Source organism: Camelus dromedarius, chromosome 9 (genome assembly GCF_036321535.1).
Source record: "Camelus dromedarius isolate mCamDro1 chromosome 9, mCamDro1.pat, whole genome shotgun sequence".
Taxonomy (NCBI): domain Eukaryota; kingdom Metazoa; phylum Chordata; class Mammalia; order Artiodactyla; family Camelidae; genus Camelus; species Camelus dromedarius.
The window spans coordinates 31,110,743-31,124,850 of NC_087444.1; the positions used below are offsets into that span (position 1 = coordinate 31,110,743).

Consider the following 14,108-nt stretch of genomic DNA (forward strand, 5'->3'; position numbering starts at 1 on the left):
CTTGGGTTATTTTTAGCTGAAAGCTAGAATTCCTCCTTATTGAAGGAAATAAAAATTCCTTTCTTCTTAACCTACATGTAAAGCACCAGTAGGTACAAGGCACCAGGGCACTAGGCTACAGGGATGTGAACATGGGCCACAGCTACAGGTAACACTGATCACCCCCTGACTCCTGTGGAGGGGAGCTCTGTGTGCTTGAGGTGTTTGGGGTAGAACAAGTCACCTCTCGGTCTCACCTGACCCTTCAAAGGTCATTGCTTCTTCCTTCCTTCCCTAAACATACCTACGTTGTTATGAACAGTGAAGTTTTGTTTTGTTTAAAATTTTCTAAAAGGGACTCAGGGCTCAGTTCCTTGTCCATCCTCTCTATCTTCTTGATTAAAGTAATTTAAAGAGAAAAAAAAATCAGTAGTTTTCCTATCAGACTGTGAGCTTTTCTAGGACAGGCCTTTCTCATCTTTGCAGCTCTGGCTCCAAACAGTCCTGTGTATGCTCACCTAGGTTGCATTTGCCCAGAAGCAGACCCTAAGACAGAGGTTTGAGTTCAAGTCGATAATGTGGGAGGTGATTCCAGCCCCAGCAGGAAGGTGAGAGGGGTGGGATGGGAGCCAGTGCAGGCTGCATTTCCCAGCAGCTGCTGGTGGTGGTGACTGCTACTCAGTCCTGTTGAGGGACTTGGCAAGGCTCAGGAGGCTGGAATATTTATCCTCCAGTTCCCATGTGTGCTGTTTCAGCTACTTTCAGGGCCCTCAGTCTTCAGACCACGAGCTGCAGGCCCTTGTAGTAAGACGCTGCTCTCAGGGTGTGATGGGGGTGAGTGCAAGGATGTGTGGATGGGCCCAAGTCCACATCTGCTCCATATTTTTTGTCTGCTTCTTACTCCAAGTGTTTCTCTTGCACTGGAGCAGCTAGGTGGCAGAAGTCATGTAGGAGTTACACAGGAACCTAAGGAAGAAAAGAATTTGAGTGCTTGCTACCTCAGTGGAAATGATGTTAAAACACTGAGGAAGGCAGCTGTGAAAGAAACAGAGTAATGTGAACAGAATTCTTCAGACTAACCCTGTTAATACTGAAGGCCACTGCTTTTCAAGCTGTAGTTTACAGTTATCATTTGAAAGAAATGAGATAGAATTTTTAAAATACCATAGTATATCAGATGGTAAGAATAAATATTGTTTAATAATATTTTTATTTTAGTTATTGATGTGCTTATACAGGGTGACAAAACTATTTTTTGTGAGGGTTGAGATGAAAAAAAAATGAACATGTTTTTAGCCTTATAATCATTGTATTGTTTGGAAGGGATTCTCTTCAGAACAGTAACTTTCAAACTCTATTGATTGCCACTCATAATAAGAAATACATTTTACATTATGCTTTAGTATACCCATAAATACAGATGTATAAAGAAGTGAGATAAAAATTCGCAGAAATAATACTTACCTTTACTAGGTATGGTGAACTATGACTTTCTCTTTTATTTACATTATTGTGTGTAGTATGTCATTTAAAAAAATGTTGACCCATTGAATTGATTTCACGATCTGTTATAACCTTAATTTGACAAATACTGCTCTAGATTGCATGTAGAATTAGCCTTCCACAGGCTTGTGCTTAGATTACCAGACTTGTATCTGGTATTATTAAACAGTGTCTCTTACATTTATTGGAAGTGTTAGTGTAAAAGTTACCTCTGAAGTAAGTACTAGAAAGACATAAAGGCAAAGTTTCTACTTTAGGTTTCTAGCATAGTTCGTTTCAACTAGCATAATTTTTTACCTCTAGCCTCCTTGGATATTTCTTCAAATAATCCCTATTGATGCTTAGAGATTCTATTTGGAAACCATGTGTTTCAGAGAATACTCTGTTACCATAGTTATGAAGATAACCGGAGGAGGGAGAAGCAGCACCTTAACCAGGTCACCTTGTTTATGTCACTAAGTCACTCATGGAAATCTCACTGTATTCTGTATTCATGCCTTCCATTCTTAGAACGAGCTAATAGCCTTTTGAGGATAAGGAATCTGCTGAGATGATATCTGTATTAGGGAGACCCAGCAGGAAACAGATGGCATCCTCAAATTCGGATACCTTGAGGAGAGTTTCATAACTATGCAAAACCACATAGATGGAAATAGTAGGGTGTCCTGGGGCTAGTTATAATGAGGTTCCATTATCATCCCTAGACCTGAAGGGGCAAGGCAAGGAGCAGTTAATGGCAGTGAAGATGGGGAGGGCCTCCTAACAAGAGCTGAGACCTTCATTAACAGAAGCTGGGCCATCTAGGGGGAAGCAAGGGGAATAAATACCCAAATATTTCATTCCTCCCTCCATCCCATCTCTTGCCAGGGCACTACATTGGCCACTGAAGCTTGTGAAAGAAAAAATTATTCTGATGTTTGTTAAAATAGTAAGGAAGACTTACTCAGGATTATTGCAGTTGGTGTAAGACTGTCACAGTGGGGAGAGAAATCAGGCTCAACTCTGAATACAGCAAAGGCAGCTGGGGATTTGTAGTTAAGGAGCAGAATTGGGAGTGGGGGGATGATCAGCAGATGGACCAACGCTAAGAGGAGACATCAAAGGTAGGCAGATTCTTGCTAAGCTGACCTAACAGGATTCTTGCTGAAGGCAGGCTGAGGACCTGTACATCAGAGTTGGGAAATATGGAGCTTGGTCAGATATTGAGAGTGATCACATGTCAAGGCTGGGTGATTCTGTTTAAACTGATTTAGCAGGATTCTTGCTAAAGCTGGGCTGTGCAAGCCCAGCAAGGACAGGGGCCAATATTGAGGCCTAGTTGAGAAGAGGTCTCAAAGGAGCCTGACCAAGGTTTGATCAAGAAGAGAGTCTTTCGTCCATGACAATATCTGGGGCAGAGAGCAGTGTGGAGAAGGACTCTGGAGGGGTCAACCAGTGAAATCTCTTTCAGGACATTAATGAACTGCTGACTCCTTTGTAAAGAGATAAAGTGAAATTTGATCGAAATTGTTTTCTTTGAAAGCTGTAATGGAACATAACAGATTACAAGGATATGTCTATCTGAGTAAGAGTCCTCACAGTTTGTACATGAAAATGGGGACACATTTAATTATGGTCCTCCAGGGTGGGCATGATCATTTTTCTGAGATTCATCTCAAAAAGCTTCCACAGTTGCAGTTGTGCTTGGGAATAGCCAAGGTTAAGAGGAATTCAGCTGATCTGGCGTGTCTAAGTGCACATATTGTATCAGTACACACATTAGTATCTGCTGCTGGCTGCACACGCATAGTGTGGAAAGTCTTTTCAGAAGAAGAATCTACAGGAATAATTAATTTATTAAAAGAAAATTACTTTAATGCAGTAAAATGTTTTTTTCCATAAACTTCTTTCATTTTTGGAGTTGCTTCAGTTTATAGAAATTGTCCAGGAGAAACACTTTATTTGTTTATTTTTCTTTTCTCTAAACACATTTAAGCAATACAGGAAAACCAGAGCAGGAGAGTAAAACATCCTGTCCCACATCCTTTGCTAGCAAATAAGAATCGTAGGAGCAAATGTTTGTAACTGTAAATGCATTTCCTCCACATGTTTAAAATAGCACACTGCTTTGGCTATAAAAAAGCTGAAGTTTAAGCTTTGGGAATGGAGTAAACCAAACACCCAGTTTTCATAAGAGGCGGGAATGGGAGATGACAAGAAGCACTGTCCACGACTGGCAAAGGAGAGCACTGTGCTCAGCCTAGTGTGTCTGAATTCCCGTCATTCTGTTACTCTTAAGCTCTCATCCGCTTCCTCACCTCCACTCCCCTCCAATCCTCGCTGCCAGTACTGTTGACCACTTGAATCCAGCTTCTGCCAGTGTGTGTGGGTATCTGACTGGTACATTTCCTTGCTTTCAACCCAGCATTTATTACTTCATTACTTCATTCCAGCACTGGGCTGCCATTAGTCCCTTTAAAGTTTGTAATCCTAGACAGAGGCATTAACTTGTTTAATTAGGGCTTACTATTTAGTTGCCTCCTTATAGATTGGGAATGACCTAAAGCAATAAAACATAAGGGTGAAAAACATTATTTTCTCATGTAATTTTTGTCTTGTCTTCTTGGTATGTTGGGCAAAAAAATACTTTATTATTGAGTTTGAACATCCTGGGTGGTGTCAGTTTAGCAGTGTTTGCCCCAAAGATAGAATTTCTTCAGTGTCACACTGAAGACAGAAGACCTGGGCTAAAGACCTGAGAAGATAGTGGTGCCCAGCTTTGTGTGGTTTGTCAGTATTCAGCATGTTTGAGCAGTCAATCCCCAGAAACCTTTAATTTGTACAGCAGAATCTCTGTCTGGGTAGTTGATCTGATCTCTCCCAAGTTCCTCTGACATGACTTAACGTGACTTTGTTGGCTTTTAAGTTTCAATATATAGTCTTTTGATAGAGAGCACTGAGCATTTCATGTAAAGTAACAAAAATCAGACATAGCCACAATATTGGGTGGAAATGTCTCTAATTTTTTATTAGAATCTCTTGTTATGATGATCAGTCAGACCTCTTACCTATGTTGATTTATTTTTTAAGCCATTTTACCTTTAAGGGAGTTGCTTTCCCCTTCAGACGAGCATTTCAAAGCTAGATCTAATTATACTTCAGGTGTTTTGACTGACAAGGAAGAAGGGACCCCCAAATTATTCACAGAAAATACATTTTACATCAGTAGTAAAAAAAAATAAAAATCCAAGCTATCTCAAAAATCTGACTTCACCTCCTGGTTGGATACTCCTGTGAAATGTCTGATCAGGTGATATGTGCCCGTGTGCTTGTGAGTAGGTGTACATGTTGAGGTTACTAAATGCCTGAAAAGGGCTTTTCCAGGAAGAGGAGGATCAGCTTATTTCAAAAGAATAAATATCATGAGTAATGGCTGATTGGTAATTATTACAATAATTAAGATAATTAGAAGAAAGTGGGTATTCTAGTAGACGTGACCTGTGATATCTTTTGTATTGCCTTTAAGAGAACAAATGATATTCAATTTAATAATTTAAAATTGGATGTGCTTTTTTTCTCTTTGAAAATAGCTTTATTAAGCTGTTTTTATTTACTCATCAGTTAAATTATATAGTTCATTGTTTTTTAGCATGTTCAGAGTTGTGCGTCACTCCCATCCAAAATATAGTCACTCTCCATTTGTATCCCCACTTCTCTCTCCGACCCCCCAGGAAACCAGTACTCTGTCTTCTGTGTCTAGATTTGCTTATTTGGAATTTCATATAAATGGAATCATACAATATTTGTCCTTTTGTATCTGGCTTCTTTGACTTAGCATAATGTTTTCAAGGTTCAGTCCTACATCTGTATATACTTCATTCCTTTTTGTGGCCAAATAATATTCCATCGTATGAATATACCACAACAGTAGGTCCTTGCTGTTTGTCTATTTTATATATAGTGATGTGTATCTAACAAATAATTCTTCTATATATATACATGTACAAGTTTTTGTGGGCACATGTGTTTTCATTTCACTTGGATATGCACCTGGGTGTGGAATTGCTGGGTTGTATGGTAACTTGGACAATCTCTTGAATAGGACAATAAGCCATAAGAGAAGAACCCAGGAATATTATCATGGGATTCCTTCCACTGTGGTTTCTTTCAAAGCAAGTATAGTTCTCAATGCTCCTGCTATAGGGAAAAAGAGATGGGGGAAAACTGTAATGTCCAGTAACACTATAAAAAAAATGGCTAGAAAAAAAGATAAGGCAGTTTCCTTCTGTCATAATTAATTTTAGAAGTAAGGAGAGGGAATTAAGACTTTTGATTCATCCCCACATCCGGCTTTATGCTTTCTACTTAGTGAGATTTCCTGTTTGATGATAATTTGGGATTTTAGTTTAGTTAACTCAGGGCTGGCCCTGTCTTTATTTTATTACTATTTGTAAACAGATGTTCTTGACCTTCCCACTGACTTTTGAATTTAACTTTGTTATTCTTAGCGGATGTGGTGCCGCCAGTAGGATGTGTTCAGAAACGTGCAGTAAGATTTTTTTGGTGTCACATGACTTGAGGAGACCACTGGTACTTAGTGGGTAGGGTTCGGGGATACTGAATATCCTGCAGTGCTTAGGACAGTTTGTCCAGAGAAGAAGTTTTTTTTCCAAAATGCCAGCAATGTCTCCTTTGAGATATGCTGGAGGCCTTCATTCAGTTTCCTTTCCTCCAGTTTCTGGTTTGAGACTCCACTCCAGGGTAGGCATTCCCAAACTGGTGGTTCATGGATCAGATCCATCCTTAGATGTTTTTATTTGGCCAGCATTTAAAAATCAGGAGAGTTGACATAAAAATCTGGATTACTGGCTTTTCTTCAGAAATGAGAAGTTGTGCCACTGCCCTCCTTCTTTCCATACAGCAGCAGTAAGCTGGAGCAGAGTAGATGGTTGTGCTTGTTCCTGCCCTTGCTCAGTTCTCCCTCATTTATGCTCCCTGCTTGGTTCCTGTAGTCATGTGTTTCTCACATGCTGGGATGCCATGTTTCTTTATAATGACCAAGTCAGTTTCCTTTTGGAACCAGTTTGTTCTCTAGATTAAGTATAGACATACTGTCTTCTCAGACTGCAGGTTAATTCTATCTTTACCCTTTTTAAAAGAATATTTATTAATAATTTATGAAATTTAAGGCACAGTGCTAAATGTTTTACGTGCGTTTTTTTGTTCAATCCACATAAGCACTTTAAGAGAGAGATACTGACTTTGTGCACATTTCACAGTTAAGGAAACTGAGGCTCAGGGAGGTGCCCTTAACTTGTTGAGATTACGTAGTTAATGGATGGTGGATCTAGGATTCTAGTCCATATCTGTTTGGGACCGAAGCCTGGGCTCTCAGCCACGGTGCCTTATAACCACTCTTTCTAACCCTCCTAATTGACCTCTCTCTTCAGCTTTATAACTGAGGAAGGACTCTTTGAAAGCTATTATGTGTTTCTTATTTTTGAAGGAAGTGAGATGACTATTTCCTCCCATTAACCCCATTTGTAGCCTTTTCCCCGTTAACCATGGCTAGTCTGGGTTTCTGGTACTATATTTTAGTCTCATCCTTATCTCATGAGATTGGAGGAGCTAGTACATTAAAAAAAAAAAAAAGAAAGTTACAGTTGTGTTTGTACATTGATAATCTGTCAACAGTCAACAGTGAAGCTGTGGACAAGATGTGATCAACTGGGCACTATTGGCTGTTGCCGTTTCTGTCTGGTAGTAGACTGCTACTGAAGTCTGAATTCTATGCTGTAGAGTGTTGGCCAGGGGAACCAGGTAGGAAATATCCTTGCCTCGCTTGTTTTAAGGTCATGTCTTCTAGCTGTTTGTTTCAGGATAGAACTAGCTAGAAATAGCTTTTAAGACGATGTTCCAAGGAGCTGGTGATGACAGTGGAAATGACTGAGTCTAGTACTGCTCTGACCTTACTACTTATCAGCTCCAAAATGATGCTTTGTGTTGGAGTGAGAAAGCTCTTTACCAGACTTTCACCTTTATATTCTTTCAGCGGATCCTTTTACTGTGCTTTATTTGGTTTTAACTTACTCTTAACTTGTTTTTTAAATATATCTGTGCAGGTGTTGCAGGTAGAGTCAGTGGGTTTGAAATTGGAATAAAATAATTCTTTAAAGATTTTCCCATGAATAGTTGGAATATTTTGAATTTATTGAAGGTTATCTCATTGCATTCACATTCTTGATTCAAAGAGATTGTTCCAGGCCAAGCTAGTAACTGGAAGAATTACGAGTGGAGAGAATAGTGATTCTCCCCACCTTTCTTTTGGAGAATATTTGGCATTTGGATCAAGCAATGTGAGCATCTAAATGAGATCCCAAACACTGAAAAGCTTTCAAAGCAAGAACATTTTTCATTTGTGGTCACCAGGATGGGATTGAATATCTACAGTAAATACTGTGAATCTAGGAAATGTCCCTTTTGGTTTTCAAGGTTGCCCAGAGTTGAACAAATTCTAGTGTTCTTAGAAAACACAGAGCAGCCTTCTTTCTTCTTTTGCCCTTACCCTTAAAGTATCAACAAGTTTCAAAATTCTATGAGTTTAAGAGCCAGTTGCCTGTATGTATTATAAACTTTTCAATTTTTATTTTGCTGTATTCCTATACCTTTGGTTGTGCCAAATTTCTCTTGGTGTGAAATGAGTCAGGAAAGTGCTTAGGGTGCTTCTTGGGAGTGTAGGGAAGAATAGAAAAACAGTTGAAGTTACGACGTTCATAAAGTTTACTCAGTATGATAATAGGAAATTGAATTGGAAACAAGGATATGGAGGTATTCACTTAAGGAGAGAATTGTGATGCTCTAGAAATGAAGTAGAAATATTTTGGTTATAACACTGATTTATATTTATTGATTTAATTGCTTCGTGTACTTTTAATGTACACTAGAGGGCAGAATCCCCCTGAAAAGATAACTTGTCTTTGGCAGAATCCCAGGAACATGAAGCATTCCTAAGATTTGGTATGTGAATGCTGTATATTTTTCTCTGCCCAATTAGATTAGTCTTTTGCTGTGAGATTTCTATGTATTTCTACATTTTAATTTTATTAGCATTTGTTTTGTTTTCAGCTTCACCATTGTGCTTAGAAAGTGAAAGTTGATTTTTCTTCTCTCATTTTTTTCCTTGAGATGCAAAAGCTTTTATTGTTGTTTTTAAAATTTCAAATAAGAACGTAAAAATGACCTGTAGTCCCACTACTTAAATTTTTTCAGAAGAAGGAAGTGAAATTTCCTTGCTACTGCCTGTTCCTTCATTTCTAGCCCCAGAGGCTAATAGGTTTAGTTGGTTATCAGTTAATGTGCTGATCTTCCCTATGCTGTGCTAATATACTGTAGTCATATATACATTAAAACAGAAATGGACTCACTCTTTCTCTGTTAATCTGTAACTTGCAGTTTTACTTAACAGTCTATTTCGGGTATCTTTCCAGATCCAATATAAACATCTACCTCTTGTTTACCTATATATTCCATGTGTGAATATTCTGTAATTTGAGTAACCACTCCCTTATTGGTGAACATTTAATTTTCCAAATTTTACAGTTATTAATAATTCTGTAATTATCCTTGCACATTTCTTTTTATGTTCTCATGCTGTTATTTTTGGAGGACAGATTCTTAGAATTAGGATTGCTGGGTCATTGATTGTGTACACCTTACATCCTAATAGATGCTGCCAAATAGGTGATACCAATTTGTACTCTCTCCAGTGTTATATGAGAGGGCCCATTTCTGCACACCATCACTGTAGTATTCAGGAGTTTCTCCACAGTCTTGTTAACTGTGAATCTTTGTAATTTGCTGGTTTGCATTGTGGCTTAAAATTTCTCCTCCTTTGAAAACCTTTACAAAAAATAGACCTTTTTTTCAAGAATTAAACTAGTGCTAAAGTTTCGTGTGTTTGTCAAATGTTAGCGAAAGAATAAATTGAAGTTTGGGTATTACCTATAGATAGTCTCCATATTGTATCAAATCATCAAAGTTAATTCTCAGTCAGTTGAGAGTTCAGGTAAAAATCAGAGTTTTGTAAACACTGAGAGAAATTGTGAGCCAATTTAGAGACTGTATGTTATAGATCCTTTAAAATGCTATGTGCTACTTCTCTTTATGTCCTTAATGTTGGAAGTTACTATTCCCTAATATTTTAACATCACTGAAGAATGTCATTTGTCCTAAGCATAAGCAGTCAGTGATTCTCATGTTCTGATCATATTCTGATACAGACATCTTGCTACTGTTTGATGAAAAGTTACAGTTCTATAGAAAAATGCATATTTGATAAATATTTTAATTTGAATTGGCAGATTTTTCTTATGGGAGGGGCTGAGCAGTTGTGTTCTAATTATTTTGGTCAGGGATTGAAAGTCAGGCTGATGTGAAGTCCACCACTTACTATATTAAGTTACTAGCCCTGGATTCTTGCCAAAACCCTGTTACTCAAGGGAACCTAGGATAAATTTGAGCTGAAATAATTTACAATCTCTAACCTAGCTAATATTTCTATATCATTGAGAAAGTGGAAGATTCTGAACAAACATTAAACTTTAAAAACAGTAATTCTGGATGCTTATGACTATAACAAAATGTCACAGCCTTTTGATTGTTAGCCTTTCCTTGAATTTGAAATGTTTACAATTTTGATAGCTTTTTTGAGAATGAGCAGGAAAAACCCACACTTTGCACAGACTTCCGTTTTAAACTGGGATCCTTTAGCCCCAGCTGCATGCAAGATGGTGAGCTATAATATAGGAGGTAGGACCCAAAAGAGAAGAGTTTTTCCTACAGTCAGAGTGTGACATGACTTATTTGGACCAGAAGTGAGAATTAGAAAGATCCAAAGGATCCCATGTATAAAACACTCTTGATCTTGGGATCTTGTCTAGTGTAACTAGCTTCAAAGAAAACATTTGAGAAACTTTCCTTTAGAGCAGTAACCACAAGCATCATGTTTGCTTCCTAGCCGTGTTTCTCTGTGTGCTGTGGGTTAACTAAATCCAAGTGTTTGATACGATTTCAGAAAGTCATTCCAATGTAGCTTACTTTACCAGTCTGGACCTCAGTTTCTCAGTCTTGATGTGGTGAAGCCAGCTTTCATAAAACTTGGATCAGCCATGTGTTTTACAGTATCATACAAGAATGAGTCAGGCAGAATTTTAGCTGTGTGAAGGTTTAGATTATGAAGTATCTGTCTTTATGAAATTGGAATTATACTTTTTATAAACTCCTTTGAAATGGGACTCTGGTTAGCACCATAATGAAAGCAAAGGATCAGTGCTTCCCAGATATAGTAGGGAAAGTTCGTAATAAACCCTTTTACTTTGTTTACGTTTTATCAATCACTGAGGAAATTGGTTGGCAATGGAAAATGGAACACAACTCTTTTCTCCCAAAGTGGCATGTTGCCTAATTGTGATACATATCTCAGGGCACCTCTCCTGATAATACTGCTGCCTCTAAGCTTTTACTGCCACCTTTTCTGTGTTTGTTTAGGGTTTTCTCAAGATTCACAGGCCCCTTCTCTTTATGCATTTAATAATATCATTCATCTACTCCAGAGGCTTTAACCGTCTCTTCTGTGTCGGTGGTTCTCTGTCCTTCCAGTACTGCCTTTCTCATGAGCTCCAGACCTGTGTTCTCACTGCTTGCTGGAAGTTTATTCTGACTCCCCTTGGCACCATGCTGGTCTGACAATTCATTTTGTCTAAATTCTTCCATTTTACAGTGCTGAAAAAACAGCCTGTGAAGTTAAGTAGCTTGTCAGAGAGAGAGCTTGGACTAAGGCTTCTTTCTGATCCAGTGTTCTTATCTGCTGGGTCAAACTGCCTGTCTGTCTCTGGAGAAAAAAATATACCACCACTATTCCCTGAATCACTCAGTCTCTACCTCAGTACCATCTTAGTTCTTCCTTTTCTTTTCCCTCCCCCTTCCCAACTGCCCGATCCATTAAGTCATTTTAATTCTGCCTTCAAAATGTCTTGTAAATATTCGTTTATAGTCTTTCCCTCCTCATCCCCCTCTTCTCTTTATATTTCATCTTCATTCCCATTGCCTTTTTTCTGGGTCTTTCTTTCTGAAGCATCTGCTATGTAATTGGAATATTTTCTGAAGTCTTTTGAAAAGCTTGGACTATTATAATTGTTTCCTAAATTCACTTAAAGACTGCAGTCCCTCTTCCTATTTCCACCCTGTATGCCACTGCTGGGATAAGAGATTTTTGGCAGAGATTCAGTTCAGATTGTATCACTTGCTCAAAAATTTGATCCTTGTTGCCTACTATTAAGTTCAAATTCTTTAGCCTAATATTGGTGAATACCATACTTTAGTCCCACCCAACCACACTTTTTTGTTACTCTATTTGACAGCCAGAAAGAAGTCCTTCCCTTTGACCCATATTTTCCTCCCTCAGCTTTATTCAAACTATCCCCACTACCACCCCCAGTTGCCCTCATCTCTCCCCATCTGTGAGAATCCTGCCCATTTTCCAAGCCCAGCTCTGCCTTCCCACACTCTTCCCTGACACATACCCTCTCTCTTTGTACTCCAAGTGTTCCACTAATGGCCCTTTAACTATTTGACCATGAAGTATAGTTATTTTATTCTTTCTTATTCATGCCCTACAAAGAATAAAGACTTTTTTAAGATCTTTAAAAAATTTTTTTAAGAAAAGAATTAGTTTTTTTTTTAATTGAAATATAGTCAGTTTACAATGTTGTGTTAATTTCTGGTTGACTTTGGATTTCTGCAATTTAAATACAATGTGGATGGTATGGATTTAGTTTTGTTTCTTAAATCTGAGGAATCATGACATTTGAAAGTTCTGAAGATTCCTCAGGCATTCTCTCTTTGAATATTGCCTATTTACATTCTGTTAACCTCCTCCAGTTTCATGTCAGATCTTCTCATGTGTCCTTCATATCACTTCAGTTCTGTTCAGTTCTCTTTGGTATTTTCCATCTCATTATTTCTCTGAATTGCCTCCTGGCTATTTCCTATGTTCAAGTTCTGTACTTTTTCTTCAGCTGTGTCTCATCTATTTAAACTTACACATTGAGTTTCATTGCAGTGACTGAGTTTTTTATTTTTAGGAGTTTTACTTGATTTGTTTTCAAATCTCCTTGTTCTGTTTCCATAGGATCTCATTCATCTGGTTTTGAGGTGTTCTTTTATATTCATAATCATTTTAAGTATACTTCCTTTATAGTCTCTTGTCTGGTGGTTCTTTTTGCAGAAGTTCTTGGAATTCTAAAGCTGTCTTTATTATAGTTGTTGTTTCTCTTACAGTGGGTATTTTTCCTTTTGTGTTTAGTATTTTTTTTACTGATCTTTAATAAGATTTTGTCTGTGTGGTGATCGCAAATGGCCTAGTGAAGTTGTATTTCTCAAAACTGGAGATGAATTTGCTTCTTCTAGATGCCCTGGCTTGGGCTAATTTTTATGTTAATTTTTTTTCTTCGAAGTCCCTGGAACATTCAGTTTTTATAATTGGATTACTTGTGAACCCCAAATCCATGTGATTGCAGGCCCAGAGTTCCAGTTCTCAGGAGACACTTTTTCCTTCCCTCCTCCTACAGCCCAAGCAGAGAGAAGCCTTCTTGTCTGCTCCTTGGGCTGTTAGGTGAATTTTTCCCAGTTTGTCCTTTTCCTGAGGACATGTAGTTTCTACTTTATTTGAGGTTTTAGTTCTAGTTTTCCCCCTTTATAAGTCCAAGACCAGTCCTATTACCTTGTGGGTAACAAAACCCACGCGGAAAGTTATTGAAACTTCTTCCCCGCCCCACTAACCCTGCTGTAGCCACTATTTCAGCTCACGTGCTATCACTGTGGTTTTCAGTTCCTTCTTTGATCCTGGCCCCGGGGTTTTCCCTTTCTTTCTTGTGGGTTTAGCCATACATTTAAAGTAATTTTTGGTATGTTTTATCTAGCATTTCTGGGTCTTTATCTGGAAAATGTTTAGGTTATATTAAACATTCATCTTGCCTGAACTGGAAGTTCACTGTTAGTTCTTTAAGAGCAGATACCCTATATTGCTTTTTTTTGTCATTGTTTCCCTGCAACTAGTACAGATTTAAAGTGACTCCAAAGAAACATCTCTGACCAATCTGAGGGTAGGAAGGAATACCCAGTACCCTTTTCTTTCATATCAGATGTGAACTGCTACTTCTTCTATTCAGTACCTATTGATTTTTACGATTAAAATACCATGTATCTTAAATATCTGTTTTTCTTCTCTCTTTTGAGCTGTTTACATTGTTTCCTTTGTTAGTTTTCCCCATTCTGTTCAGAAACAAAATATCTGGGAATATTTTTTGATAAGATCTCTAAGATATCCATGAATTTTCTTATGTGAAATTTCTTATGTGAATATTTCATATCCGTATCAGTCTTTTTGTAACCCTCCCTTTCAGCTCCATCTTAACGTCTGTTTTGAAAATCTTCACCCCCCTATTATTGTGGACCTTCTTTTTGTCTGTCTGTTGTCTGACCTCCTCAGAGATCTTCAAGAAACATCATAAATGCCACCCTTCATAAGAGGAGCTGAATATTCAAAACCCTTGATTTCCCAGCCTCCTTTGTAGCTAGTTTTCAGTCAG

General features: G+C 38.0%; 1 protein-coding gene across 2 annotated transcripts in view; it reads left to right on the forward strand.

The window, feature by feature from the left end:
- The window catches only part of CFDP1 (craniofacial development protein 1), a 101,888-nt gene that overhangs the window by 20,314 nt on the left and 67,466 nt on the right, over positions 1-14,108 (forward strand). The window lies entirely within an intron of this gene.